The sequence below is a fragment of the Podarcis vaucheri genome, assembly GCF_965113315.1.
Source record: "Podarcis vaucheri genome assembly, chromosome: 7".
NCBI classification, from domain to species: domain Eukaryota; kingdom Metazoa; phylum Chordata; class Lepidosauria; order Squamata; family Lacertidae; genus Podarcis; species Podarcis vaucheri.
This window is the reverse complement of record NC_138765.1, coordinates 21,289,653-21,305,327: the sequence shown is the minus strand read 5'-3', so window position 1 is coordinate 21,305,327 and position 15,675 is coordinate 21,289,653.

The following is a 15,675-nucleotide window of genomic DNA, read 5'->3' as shown; positions in this document are numbered from 1 at the left end:
TAATCACGTTTTTTTCTGGCCGCCCCCCCACCCACTCACCCCACGATCGTCCTTTTTCTTTGTTTTCTTCCATTCCTGCAGACTTTGCGACACGGTGGTGTATCCTCGTGGGTTGTTGTGCGCGTGCGCGCATAGCAACGCTGGGAAGTCCGGGATCAAAATGCAGGGGGATGGACTGGATTACTCTTAAGGTCCCTTCCAACTTTACAATTCTATTACAGTATTCTATAAAATCTCCACGAAGATCACTTGGATGGTCTTGGGCCTATTACCGCCTCTCAGCCTAATTTACATCGCAGGGTTGTTGTGAGGAACGATGGATCGGGACAGAACGATATATGTCATCGTGAATTCCTTGGAGCAGGGGTCTGCAACCTTTAAGACAAAAAGAGCCACTTGGACCCGTTTCCGAAGAAAAAAAAACTGGGAGCCGCAAAACTCGTCATTATAAAAATAACTTTTTTGTCACTTTTTATTATTTCTTTGTTTGACCCCTCAGAATTACTCAGCCTCATAGAAATAAACGTTAAATTAACAAGTTACCTTTTTGTGTGTGTGTGTTCTTCACTCCCCTTCAAAACAGTGACCAGCGTACATGCCCCTTACAATGTAGCGGGCGATGGGCGGGAAGGTGACGTTGGGACTAATGCATGCATCGCCCCCATGCGACGTCACAGCCAGTACAGCGCCCGCCACTGTGGCGAGTGTCGGGGCACACAGTGCGCCTCCTCCCCTCACTAGTATCTGCCCCGGAGCCACGGCAAAGGTGTAAAAGAGCCACATGCAGCTCCGGAGCCGCGGGTTGCAGACCCCTGCCTTGGAGGAATAGTGGGGATATAAATGTCATAATAAATAAATGCATTGAAGAAAAGCAACATAGTATCGGGCCACGCCTTGCTTTCTGGGCAAGCTTTTACATGACCTCACTAACATGCATTCTTGGACTCCGGACGCCACTTGGCAGCTCTTTCATTCCAGAGTTTAGTGCGCACAGAAGCGAGCGCCAATTCACAGGGCCACTATACAGGCAGGTGTTCCAGGCTATTTAAATGCGACATTGTGACCGCTACACGCAAGGCCAACGCGCTACTCGGCACTATTCAGACATTACTTTGGAGCGCTACGTCTGCACGTTCCCTTCCCTCCACCCACACGATCAAAGTAAAAATCTGAACACTGATAAACCGCAGTTTGATAACCCACTGCATTGTTCCGTGCTCCGGATCCTGGCCATGTTTACTGGGAAGGCAGGGTCATCGATGTAATTGCATTGCAGCCCCGCTGGAAGTCGCGAAATGGCTATGATGGTGAACTTTTTTATTGGGCTAACGAAACCTGAGGTCAATTGACCTACCTGTGTGAGTGCTTTTAAGTGCCAAAAATCGCCCCCGCCTGCACTGGCATGGATGCAAAACAGCTTGACAAAAAAAGGTCACATAAGAGTTGCATATCTGTGAGGGGTGAGGAACACAGAGCCCTCCAGATGTGGGTGGACTACAACTCCAATGAGTTGCTGGTTGGGTATGATGGAAGCTAGACTCCTAACATCATCTAGCTGCTCCCCATCTCTGCTATAGGTATCACCTGTTTCCATGGCAGGAAAAGTCCCAGAGAAGGGTTTCCCAAACTTGGTACTCTTCTGGTTGTTAGACTACAACTCCCATCATCCCTAGCTAGCAGAACCAGTGGTCAGGGATGATGGGAATTGCAGTCCAAAAACAGCTGGAGACCCAAGGTTGGGAAACCCCTGTCCCAGAGCAAGATTTCTATGTGGCATAGAGTCTTAAAAGAACAGGCCCTCTCTGAGTCAATTTAGCAACCCAAACTGCATTTTTCTTGGGAGGAAAGCAATGACAAACCTAGACAGCATCTTAAAAAGCAGAGACATCACCTTGCCAACAAAGGTCCGTATAGTTAAAGCTATGGTTTTCCCAGTAGTGAGGTATGGAAGTGAGAGCTGGACCATAAAGAAGGCTGATCGCCGAAGAATTGATGCTTTTGAATTATGGTGTTGGAGGAGACTCTTGAGAGTCCCATGGACTGCAAGAAGATCAAACCTATCCATTCTGAAGGAAATCAGCCCTGAGTGCTCACTGGAAGGACAGATCGTGAAGCTGAGGCTGCAATACTTTGGCCACCTCATGAGAAGAGAAGACTCCCTGGAAAAGACCCTGATGTTGGGAAAGATTGAGGGCACAAGGAGAAGGGGATGACAGAGGATGAGATGGTTGGACAGTGTTCTTGAAGTTACCAACGTAAGTTTGACCAAACTGCGGGAGGCAGTGGAAGACAGGAGTGCCTGGCATGCTCTGGTCCATGGTGTCACGAAGAGTCGAACACGACTAAACGACTAAACAACAACAAAGCTGCATTTTAAGCTGGTGTTGTGCACCAGGTCCCTACTCACAGTCATTAAGATGCTGAAATATCCAGGTGGGGATTGGCCTTTTAAAAACACCCTTTAGCCCCACTGATGGTCAGCATGACAACAGGGATAAACAGTGTTCAAGGGCTAATTTGTAATATGCATCAAGTGACCTTGATCATGAGCTGGGCATCAGGCTAAATATCCTACCAATTAACAAGCATACATCGAAGAGTGCTCTGCAGCTTATCAGATTCCCACATCAAATGTGAGCATTCATTTCTTTTGACACATGTTCAAATTCATCTGCAGGGAAAGCAGTGGGGGATGGGTGAAGAAATGTACCAAGCTTATCAGGATGTGAGTCTTTTAACTTCTGGGCCAAGCATGCAGACACAGTCTTAGCTGCTATTATAGTGGCAGACTGGGAAAGTAAATTAGCTCTGGAAAGGAAAATTAACACAGCTTCAGAAAAGGGCAGCCTTTCTCTTGTAAGGACTGCACATCAGACTGACGTTCAGTAGACATCACCCTGTACATATCATATATTTTGTATCTGTAAAGGAAGGAATGTAAGTTGAGCAGTAATGTGCATAACAACCAGCTATTGTGCATATTTCCCGGTCAATACACATAATCTCCAACAGGCCTTTGGAATTATGCATAAATCAATTAACTTTTATACATTCCCTGGCCAATAAGCATAATCTCCAACAGTCAACAGGCCTTGGGGGATGTACATTTCTCAACTGCATTCTGCACATTCTGTGGGCAATATGCACATTCTCCAGTCAGCATGCATGGTCTCCAAGGGGGTTATTGTGTTGTTTTTATTTTGATTATATATTTTGTGGTTTTGTGTTCTGGTTTTGCTCTGTGAGCTGCCCTGAGACCTCCATGTATAGGGTGGTATATAAATTCAATAAATAATAATAAAATAGTAAAAGTGTGTCATCTAACCAACCAACTAACTGAGTCCTCGGACTCTGTGTCCCCTCCGCCACCTCTTGTCTACAACATACCCTCCCAGCTCCCACAGAGCAGCAGGAAGAGGGGAGGTTAATTCATATTGCCTGGGAAATGTGCACAATTCCCTGTTCAATGAGGGGTTGTGTGCACAGTCTCCACAAGGCCTGGTGAATGTGCACAATGGCCAGTTATGCACCTCAACCACTCAACTTACACTTACATCCACTGGGTGATTTGACAAATTACCAGTAGGGGGCAACCGATTTCCAGCAATGGGACCCCAAAAGGTCTTTCCAGGAGATGGAGGATGAGTCTCTAGAGATGCATTGTCTTCAGGAACAGTTGTAGAGAATTTGCTGGAGTTATTTCTAGAGTTTCCAACTTCCCCTGCCTGCCACCAATAGTTCTGCTGTCTCTTTAAGGGCAGCCTAGTCCGTAGAAGTAGAGACATCACCTTGCCAACAAAGGTCCATATAGTAAAAGCTATGGTTTTCCCAGTAGTGATGTATGGAAGTGAAAGCTGGACCATAAAGAAGGCTGATCACCGAAGAATTGATGCTTTTGAATTATGGTGCTGGAGGAGACTCTTGAGAGTCCCATGGACTGCAAGAAGATCAAAGCTATCCATTCTTAAGGAAATCAGCCCTGAGTGCTCACTGGAAGGACAGATCCTAAAGCTGAGGCTGCAATACTTTGGCCACCTCATGAGAAGAGAAGACTCCCTGGAAAAGACCCTGATGTTGGGAAAGATGGAGGGCACAAGGAGAAGGGGACGACAGAGGACGAGATGGTTGGATTGTTTCTTTGAAGCTACCAGCATGAGTCTGACCAAACTGCGGGAGGCAGTGGAAGACAGAAGTGTCTAGCGTGCTCTGGTCCATGGGGTCACGAAGAGTCGGACACGACTAAATGTCTAAACAACAGCAACAAAGTCCGTAGAAACATAGCATGTGGAACTTTTCCTGACATGAAAAAGAACTCATAAGAAAAGAGTCACCTTCTGAATTTCTGAGTGTCAGGATGTGGGCAAAGGCACTGAAGCAGGGCCAGTCAAAAACTGGGAATGCTCGCTATTTCTGTGCTGTGACACAAATGTGTGGGAGAACCTGCCTCCCGTTCACCCATCATTCAAGCAGACTCGCTCAAAGCACCAGTACAGGATAGGAACATGATTACATTTTTTAACGTACACTGTATTTCTCCATTCCTGCAACTAGATTCTCTGGAACAATTTTGCTTAAGTACAGTGGTGCCTCGCAAGACGAAATTAATCCGTTCCGCGAGTCTCTTCATCTTGCGGTTTTTCATCTTGCGAAGCACGGCTATTAGTGGCTTAGCGGCTATTAGCGGCTTAGCGGCTATTAACGGCTTAGTGGCTATTTACGGCTTAGCGGCTTTAAGAAAAAGGAAACAAACTCGCAAGAACTCGCAATACATTTCATCTTGCGAAGCAAGCCCATAGGGAAATTCGTCTTGCGGAACGACTCAAAAAACGGAAAACTCTTTCGTCTTGCGCGTTTTTCGTCTTGCGAGGCATTCGTCTTGCGAGGTACCACTGTACTGTTAAATCTTTGCAACAGGACTATGTTATGAGGCCACCAGCAAACATAAATGACAAAACATACAAAGGCATAACTGCAAAGGCTGATCTGAAAGTTGGTAACCCGGAATGGCTCTCTCATACTTCGTTCCAAGTTTTCGATGGTTCTTGGGAAGATACCACACAAACAGACATCGCTTGCAGCACAGACTTCTCCTGTATGGAACACATGTTCTATAGCAGAGCCGTTTTTGGGTGCCTGTTTTGGGGTCTGTCGCAACTTGCAACCCTTGCAAGCAGTAAAATTGTCCAGGCTGGGTAGAATGTTTGTGATAAAGATGATGTTTCTACTCAGGCTGCCTTTGCTGATTCAGATGCTCCCAGTTGCAACACACAATTGGCAGGGAAAGATGTGGTAGATGTTCGCAGTGAGCTTTTGCAGAAAGGGCTAAAGGCGACTGAGAGACACAGCACTACAACCATTGGCACAGGAAAGTGGGTGGGGTTGATGGGAGTTGTAGTCAAAAACATCTGGTGGGTGAAGGTCAGTTTAGTATATTGCTTTTATTTTAACCACTAGGGGGTGGATTTTGATTTTCTGCTTGCGACTCAAAGATAGCCCAGCTTAGACCAGTGTTTCCCAACCGGTGTTCCGCGGCACACTAGTGTGCCGTGAGACACCGGCTGGTGTGCCGTGGGAGGGAGGCGGGCGAGTCGGGCGGCGAGAGGCGGCGGCGGCGAGGATCCGCGTCGAGCCGGGGGCGGCTCCACGGTGGTGGTGCCGAGCGGCGGGGCAGCGTGCGCAAAAGGGAGGAGCGCGAGACAGCGGAGGAGGAGGAGGCCGGCATGTCCGGGCAGCAGCAACAGCAGCAGCAGCAGCAACTCCCGGCGACGGCTCCTCCTCCGCCCGCTATCGCCGCCACCACCACAACAGCCGCCGCCGCCTCAGCTGCCGCTGTCTCTCAGTCCCTCGCTCTGCTGCCTCCTCCCACCCCGGCAAGGGGAAGGGAAAAAACGTTCACTTTTGTGCGTCCCTCCCGGCGTGACGCTGCGCGCTGACGTCACGGGGCGGGGCTTTAATGGTGGTGTGCCGCGAGATTTTTTTCCGGTAAACAGGTGTGCCGTTGCCTAAAAACGTTTGGGAAACACTGGCTTAGACTGTGTCTGTCTGTTTGGAAGAGCTAGAACTTTCATTTTCTAAACTTTTCCCCATGCTGTCTTTCTGTGCATGTGTGTGTGTGTGTGTGTGTGTGAGAGAGAGAGAGAGAGAGAGAGAGAGAGAGAGAGAGAGAGAGATCCATTGTTTCAGCAGTGTTGCAAGGTCACCAAAAATTTGTCGTCTTCTTCCTTCCACTCCTTTGGACAGCAATTTCAGAATGCAATTCTTGTTCCAGGCACTACGAGTTCTTCTGAGTGCTGACTGGATGGTTGTACCTACCCACAAAGACAGGCATGCAGAACAAGCCAGCATTATTCAGCCTCGGGTCCCTAGATGTTGCTGGTTAAGTTGGCTGGGGACGATGAGAGGGGCAGTCCTACATCATCTGGGGACTCAAGGTTGAATAGCACTCTTCTAACCAGAGCACTGTCCGTTTTATATCAATGGAAATGAGGAGGGGCCACCCTGTCCCTTGCATCAGGCAGCAAATTGTTTTGGGTGGATTGGCACTTGGGAAGAGGGCAGATTTGACCCAAGGAATGCCAGTTGCTGACTCCAAGTTCATTACATGCCTGAGGCAATGCAGAAGGTACTCCTGGCAAATGTATCCCACAGATCAGTGACCCCTCAAATTCTTCTCTGCTAACTCACTGAGACAGTGGTGGCAGATACCCATTGGAGCTGGCAGGGCAGAAGGAAGGGAGGCCCAACAGTAGGCAGAGCCAGAGCCAATAACAGGCAGTGCCAACTAATTATAACTTTGCCCCCATCCTCCTCCTTGACGGTGTTGGCCCTAGTCTCTTGTGAAAGAGCGTTCCACCAAGTCAGGGCCAGTACTGAAAAGGCCTAAAAGTCCTAGTTGAGACCAATCTAACCACCTTGCAACCTGGGACCTCCAAAATGTTGTCATTTGTGGACCTTAAGGTCCTCCGTGGGGCATACCAGGAGAGGTGGTCCCGTAGGTATGTGGGTCCTAGGCCGTACAGGGCTTTAAAGGTCAAAACCAGCACCTTAAACCTGACCCTGTACTCCAACGGGAGCCAGTGCAGTTGGCAAAGCACTGTAAGAAGGCAGGTGCCTTTGGTTATAACCTGCCTTCATCCTGAGCAATTGCCCCCCCCTCCAGGGCAACCTCCTTTGCCCTCTCTTTGCTTTTGCCTCATTCTGAACAGCTGCTCTTTAAGTCCAGGTCTTCTCCATCCCCTCCCGAGAAGACTTTGGAAGAACAAAGCAGCGCTGTGTGAAGGGAAATGCCGAGGCCTGGGCGGGAATCCCAGCTCTTAGGGCACTTGGCCAAACAGCTGGACCCATTGTGCAAGTCGAGGGGGGGGAGGGCCCGCGATCCGCGCTTTGCTTTACAGCTTGGCATTTAGGATGGAGGGGTGGTGGTGGGAGAGAGCCAAAAGGCCGGATCATCAGGGGGAGTGGAAACTATTAGAGCTTGTTGGAGCTTGCCGGAGACTCCTGGGAGATGGAGAGAGGGCATCGACCCTGCAGGACTCGCCAGGTTTCTCAAAGAGCAGCTCTCATGTATTTTGACAAAAAAGAGGAGGCTACTGAAGGGTAAAGTAGCCTGTCCTGGACCTGTCCTAAGATGCCAAAACTTCAGAGCAGCAGGCAAGCTGGGAATCAGACACAGACAGTCGTTTTGGATGGGAGTTCAACAAAGAGACACTAACTAAATATTTTAGCTAAAACAGAGGCAGAGTGAGACAGTTCTAAGGAGGGATGGACTGGTACACAACACCAGTGCAGTTAGGGAAAATGTACAAAACTAGTTCAAATATATGTTGGAAGTGTAAGGAAAAGGAGGGGACATTTTATCATATGTGGTGGGATTGTGAGGTAATTAACAATTTTTGGGAAATGATATACAACGAATTGAAGAAAATGTTTCATTTAACATTTGTTTAAAAACCTGAAGCATTTTTATTAGGGGTTGTAGGGAAATATCTGCCAAAAAGCTGAAAAACTTCTTCATGTATGCGACAACAGCCGCAAGAGTTTTGATAGCACAAGGATGGAAGACTGAAGAAATCCCAACTAAAGAATCATAGCAAGAAAAATTGATGGACTATGCAGAACTGGCAAAACTGACATAGAAGCTACAGGACAAGGATAACTGTGACTTTAAAGATGAATGGGAACCCTTTACAAAGTATCTGAAGATACAACAAAGCGAACTGGACTCCTTGGCTGGTTTTGAATAAACATTCACAAACCTTTTATTGATAATAAGCAGCTAAATAGTTTGAGGATCTATACAACTGTGTAACATACAGAAAACAGCATTTTGAGAGAAATCAAAGACTGGAACTGAGGGAAGTCGGGGGGTGGGGGTGGGTGGGTTCTGTGGGGGGGAGAGAGGAAAAATGGGGGGTGAAATAAGGATGATATGTTTCTGGATAATATGTTTTGTTTTAATTTTGAATAAAAAAGTTATTTAAAAAAAAATAAGGAGGGATGGAGAACTTCAGGTGCAGGGAGCCAGATCTCTATCTGGACATCAGGCCTTTCTCCAGGGTACATCCCTGCCCCAGTCATACCCCCTCTCCTGGGGCCACAACCCTCACTGGCCTTCCTTCACCCTGTCCCTGAGTGCTTTTGCCTGGCTGGAATGTGTCCCTGAGCTCTCAGTAATGCTTCTTGCTTGCTTGCTGGAGGACAGGGAGGGGGTGTGCGTAGGAACTAGCCTGCTGTACAAAAGTAATATTGACATTCATTCCTTTGCCTGTGTTTGCCCACCCACTGCTGACATGTGGCCTCCAGAAAGTTGTGCAGAAGAGAATGTGGCCCTCAAGACTTAAAAAGGAGTTTCCCTAAATGTTGGACTTCATAGAGAGCCACCTCTTCAGTTGGCATTGCATATGGCTCTGCTTATTTCTCAAACTGTGACAAGCCAGCAAGGCTGTGTTTAAAGATCCCCTTGCTTGTTCTGCTGAGTGGGATCCACAACTTCACCCTGATGTCACCATTGCCTACAGGATCCCTGCATTTTAGAAGGGGCCCGAGGACTTGCAAGAGCACAGAAAACACGCTAAAAGGAGGGGGGGGGACACACACAAAATGAGCTGAGCATCCAGGATGTTTCTTGTATGCCGAGGTCTGCAGTGATTTTGCTTTGGGAGTCCTTGCCAACCACATTTCTTTCCTAAGTTTGTAAATAAACAGTTTCACACACAGGGAGAGAAACATGTCCATGTCCAAAACTCTCTCAATGAAAGCCATACTGTAGTGGCTAGGCTGCCAGACTCCCACTGGGGAGAGTGGGGTTGGACTCCCCAAATAGCCCTGAGGATATATTGGATCAGAAGTGGCTTGTCAGATGGGGCAGGGTGGGCTGGAGCTGCTAAACTAGTTTATCCACAGATGGATTGCAGTTGCAGGCAGATTGATGTGTTTGCACCATGCTGGCTTCCCTGCCACCCATATCCTCCCAGGGAGCAACAGTGGCCCACCTGTTGGGAAGCGAGCATAGTAACTTCATAGCATAGTAACTTCACCCCACCCAATGAGCCACTTCTGACCAATCACAATCGCTCAGACTAACTGACCTCACAAGGTAGTTCTGCATAGGGAATGGGTGAATCTAAATTCAGGTCCTTCGGTTTCTCATCTTCCAAACCTTCAGTTCAGTTCTCCACATTTCCACATCAGTTTGCAATGTAAAACAAAAACAAATCTGTGTTTTAGTGCATTTCCCCCTAATGTATGCACATTTGCATGCATATCTGCCTAACATGCACATTTTTGCAGAGCAATTTTATGCAGACTTCATCCCAGCATATGCATTTTAGAAGGCATTACTTTACAGAGAAGCATGAATTTTGAAGGATGACTAGGTTTTTGTTTGCATATTGTTTCGGAAAATGTGGGTTTTGTAAGTACATTTCTAAATACAAACTAAATCAAACCTCCCCTCCATCACTAATCATAACAAAGGATTCTGGAGCACACACTCAATTTTTAAAAAAATTGAGCTAGCCATATTAAAATACAGTGTTACCTCGGGTTACATACGCTTCAGGTTACAGATGCTTCAGGTTACAGACTCCACTAACCCAGAAATAGTGCTTTGGGTTAAGAACTTTGCTTCAGGATGAGAACAGAAATTGTGCTCCGGCAGCGCGGCAGCAGCAGGAGGCCCCATTAGCTAAAGTGGTGCTTCAGGTTAAGAACAGTTTCAGGTTAAGAACGGACCTCCGGTTAAGAACGGACCTCCGGATTATTACCAAATAATGGAGGCATACAATTTGGACAAAAAAGTTGGTTTCCAGGTGGAAAAATCAAAATTGGAAACAGAATTGTTGGATCCAAAAATTAAGAATTTGTCAAGAATGTATAACTTGCTGTTGAAATGGAACACTCAGGATGAAACGGTGAAATCAGCTATGATTAAATGGCCACAAGATGTTGGACATAACATATTGATGGCTGACTGGGAACAGTTATGGACCACAGGTATGGAATTCATGGCATGTAATGCCCTAAGAGAAAATTTAATGAAAATGATTTATAGGTGGTACATGACACCAGTCAAGCTTGCAAAAATTTACCATTTGCCCGACAATAAATGTTGGAAATGTAATGAGACTGAAGGTACATTCTTTCATCTTTGGTGGACATGCCCAAGGATTAAGACATTCTGGAAGATGATTTATAATGAAATGAAAAAGATATTTAAATATACTTTTCTGAAGAAACCAGAGGCCTTTCTCCTGGGCATGGTCGGCCAAATGGTGCCAAACAAGGATAGAACTTTTTTTATGTATGCAACAACAGCAGCAAGAATACTCATGGCGAAGTACTGGAAGACACAAGATTTACCCACCTGGGAAGAATGGCAGATGAAGTTGATGGACTATATGGAAATGGCGGAAATGACTGGCAGAATCCGAGACCAGGGAGAAGAGTCGGTGGAAGAAGACTGGAAAAAGTTTAAAGACTATTTACAGAAATACTGTAAAATTAATGAATGTTAGAAAAATGTTGGAATGAAGTTATATGGCTTTAGTAGAAATGTTATAAGGAATTAAGTATAAATAGATTAATAGAGTATTAAAGGGGAAAATAAGGTTAGAATGTGTTAAGATAATTATAGGATAGAAAACAGAGGAAAATGGAAAGGAATTGCTGAAACAATTAACAGAAGTGGAATACAAAAAGGGAGATGTGAGGTCATGGAAATAAGTGAATGAAAGATAAGATATTGAAATTGTTTGATGTGTTTTAAATGGTTTTTGTTTTGTTTTGTTAGTTTTATGTGTTAGTGTTTTGTAGTGTTTTTGTATTGTATTGTATTGTATTGTATTGTATTGTTTTGTTTTTTCTGTAGTGTTGTGTTTAAACTGTTGGAAAGTTAATAAATATTATTAAAAAAAAAAAAAAGAACGGACCTCCGGAACGAATTAAGTACTTAACCCGATGTACCACTGTAGGAAGTTGCCTTAGACCAGGTCAGTCTATTTGGCAATCCCAGTATTGTTTCACGCTGGCCAACAACAGTCATAGAAGTATAGAGTTGGAACGGACTCTGAGGGTTATCTGCTAAGGATCAAGCCACCCAAACATGTGCGTCACCCTGAGCTGTGGTCCTTTCCAATGGCTGGAAGCTACAAGAGAACCTAGACTTGTGTGCTGCTTCCAGGATGATGGTTATTCACAGATCTTGCAGTGAGTTCTGTTCTGCGGAACTGACACAAAGATCTTCCTCAATGAGAAAGTAGCACCAGCAGAGGGCCTCCCTGCACCAGGAAAAATCATCCGGGGGCTTCCAGACTGTCACTGTTTTCAGGTTGGATTCAATCAGATACCAGCTAATTCAGGTTATGCAATAACAGTTGCTTGGGAAGTCTTGCACAACAAAGCTGCATCTTCCCAAAATATTGGCCTTTTTGCTGTAATGAATGTGATGGGAAAATGTACTGGGAAGTGAAGGGGTGACACTTGCTTTGGCTCAATCTTGAGAAGAGTGCAGGTTTCTAGTCCTCATGCCTGGCAAAATTTCAGAAGCCTGAAGAGGTTGGGCTGATCAGACAGGGGTAAAAAAAAAAGAGAGAGTGCTTCTGTGCTTTGCATAGTTTCTTTCCCTTTCCTGTGATTCTGTAGTTCCCACAGTGATTATAGAACAATACGATCAACGTAGTATAAACACCAACAATTGAGAAACACTTGCCTGTGAGCACTCCAGTTGGAGAACAGCCTTTGCCAAAGGTGCCATGGGCTCTGAAGACACTCCAACTCAGGACGTAAGGGAGAAACGTACTAAGAGGAAGGCATGCTTGGCAAATCCACACCGTAATCAACTCCCACCCGGAAACCTGTGTCCCCACTGTGGAAGGACGTGTGGATCCAGAATTGGCTTCCACAGTCACTTACGGGCTCATTGTTAAAACCATGTTTATGGAAGGCAATCTTATTGCATTATCAGCACCACACTCTAACCAGCTGAGCTAACTGCCAAAGCAAAGGTGTTTATTCCTCATATATTTTCTAGATCATCGAACCCTATGCCCTCTTTGACATACAGAGCTAAGCCACCCTCAATGCACTTGGACATTTCAGTAGAGTCTCTATTCAGCTATAACAATACCCTGCTATTTCTCTCTATTCCACCAGGTTTCCAATAAACTCCCAGGAGGCTTCTTCCATTAGTTGGCATTAGTTCATGAAGTGGGTATAGCTCAGAGGAAGTCCCAAGTTCAGTTTAGGGTTGTATCCAACTTGAGTTCTACTCAGTGAAATGAATGGTCCTAAGTTAGTCATGTCCAATACTTTCAATGGATGTATCCTGAGTAGCATTGGATACCAATATTTGAATGTAATTTATGTATGTATGTATGTGTTGTTGTTTTAAATATACATACATACTTACTTAGTTACTTACATGTATATATACAGTGTTGTTGTTTAGTCGTTTAGTCGTGTCCGACTCTTCGTGATCCCATGGACCAGAGCACACCAGGCACTCCTGTCTTCCACTGCCTCCCGCAGTTTGGTCAAACTCATGCTGGTAGCTTCAAAGACACTATCCAACCATCTCGTCCTCTGTCGTCCCCTTCTCCTTGTGCCCTCCATCTTTCCCAACATCAGGGTCTTTTCCAGGGAGTCCTCTCTTCTCATGAGGTGGCCAAAGTATTGGAGCCTCAGCTTCAGGATCTGTCCTTCCAGTGAGCACTCAGGGCTGATTTCCTTCAGAATGGATAGGTTTGATCTTCTTGCAGTCCATGGGACTCTCAAGAGTCTCCTCCGGCACCATAATTCAAAAGCATCAATTCTTTGGTGATCAGCCTTAAAGCATACATACAGTACATACATGCATATTGTTTTGTGTTGTTTTAACTGTTTTTCTATATATATCTATTTTATGTATGTTTTCATCATACTGGAGGCACCATTTCTGTATACATTAACTGTGAAATCTATCCCATTGCTACCCCTATTTGAATCACTGAGAACTAGGGATAGGAGGTGGAATTTGGTTCAGTTTGAATTTTAGTTCAAACCCACCTAATTTGCGCTTTCCAAAACAATATGCAAACCCAAACACAGCCATTGTTTAATATTTGCACTTCTTTATATACAAAAATGCATACAATAGGAGAAGGGTGCATAAAACTGTATATAATCGTGAAAATAGCCTGGGGTACCAACTTGAATAAAATATTGGGGAGCTCAGGTAAACCCCATCCCAAATAATGAAACACAAGATGCTGTGAATACCCATCATTTGAATGGCAGTGCCCATCAACTTGGAGTGGGGGCTCAAATATTTTATTGGGGGGGGGCAAATGGACCTTGGCCCCTAGGAGTTGGCTCCTATGAAAATAGAACACACACAAACTGCTTTCAAAAATGCATACATTAGGAGAAATTAGCACTAAAATACTGAGAAATTATCATGAGGATTTTCAAAATGCAAACTGATGCAGAAATGTGGTGACCTGAAGACTGAAACAAAAAAAAGACAGAGAATCCAAAATTGATATATTCACACCAATCCCTCCCTAGAACACACTAGAATATTTCTGCTAAACATTAGAAATAACTTCCTGATGGTATCAGGTCTTTGACTATGGAGCTTGAAAGGTGGTGGACTCTCTGCTCATTCAAAAAAGTTAAGCAGACTCTAGATCAGGCATAGGCAAACTCGGCCCTCCAGATGTTTTGGGACTACAACTCCCATGATCCCTAGCTAGCTAACAGGACCAGTGGTCAGGGATGATGGGAATTGTAGTCCCAAAACATCTGGAGGTCCGAGTTTGCCTATGCCTGATCTAGATGGTCAGCTATCCTTCCAAATACTATGATTGCTTTCAGAGTTGTTAAAGACTATATCGAGCTTCTTCTTCTTCTTTTAAAGCAGTGTACCCATGGAGTGTTGGACTTGACCTGAGAACAGGGCAGACCCTTGATAAAGTACCATTTGGTGGGGCTGTTCATATGCCACCTGGTCCCCTATAGATTATCCAGGTGGAAGCAGGAGCATCAGGGATTTGGGTCTTGGAACCTTCATTTAATTTCCCATAATGCCCTTGTTGTAGCATCACGCCAAGGTACATGGTAGACTCAGCCACCTTTTCTAGAGTGGGAAGCAAAGGCAGAGGTGAGTTTTTATGGGTCCTAGGCAGCTGCCTGGGGAGACCTGGGTTCAAATCCCCATTGGTTTGGTGGGATAAGGTCAGTTGCTAGCCGTGTGTGTGTGTGTGTGTGTGCGTGCGTGTGTGTGTGTGTTAATCTGCACTTCCGGTAGGGACTGTGAGATACAGACATGTGATTAATAGAATTAACATGGAACTCTTGTTCTGAGATCTAATCTCACACACAGGAAGATCAGTGTCACCCATATGATTTTTGTGAAGGCAACACCACCTGTGCAGTTAGATAATTTTACACTCTGGTAATGCTCTCTCTCTCTCACACACACACACACACACCTGTTTTAGGTGGTAATATGTATTCAGAGGGCCAGCCCTACCATTAGGCAGTGAGGAGAATGCCCTCAGGTGGCAAATATTGGGGAGCAACAGCAGTTCCCTGGTTGTTCATCTTAAGCTCTACGACCACCCTCCACTGTATATGCTACATGGCTTGCCCTGCACTGAGCTGCTGTCTTCAGGTGCTGTGTGGAGGACACTATCCTGACACCCAGTGCTGAAGATTCAGCAGCCAGGCTAGTCAACTTCTCAACACAAGAGAGGCCCCTATGTTGTCCTTTGCCTCAGACGGCAAAACAACTTGGGCCAACCCTGAATTGGGGGCCCTCTTGCTCATTGCAGAAGAGCGTTAGAAGGGCCCTGCTTGGATCAGGCCCAAGGCCCAGCTTCTCCGCCATCCTATTCTGACAGTGGCCAGGCATATGCCTGTGGGAAGTAGAGATGACACGCAGTCGCGATGGCCATTATCCGCCATGAATTAGTCCAATCCTCATTTGCGCTAGTGGCCATCACTACCTCTTGCGGGAGCAATTTCCAGAGTTTTGATGTGCTGGGTGACAACAATGATTCCCCACCTCCTCCTTTCCCTCCAATTTCATTTGCCTCCCTAGTGTAGGTTGGTAGCTTTGCCAGCCGGGAGCTTGCATTCCTATTGGTTGGCAGCTTTCTCTCGCTCTCTCTCTGGTTTGTGTGTGTGTGCGCGCGC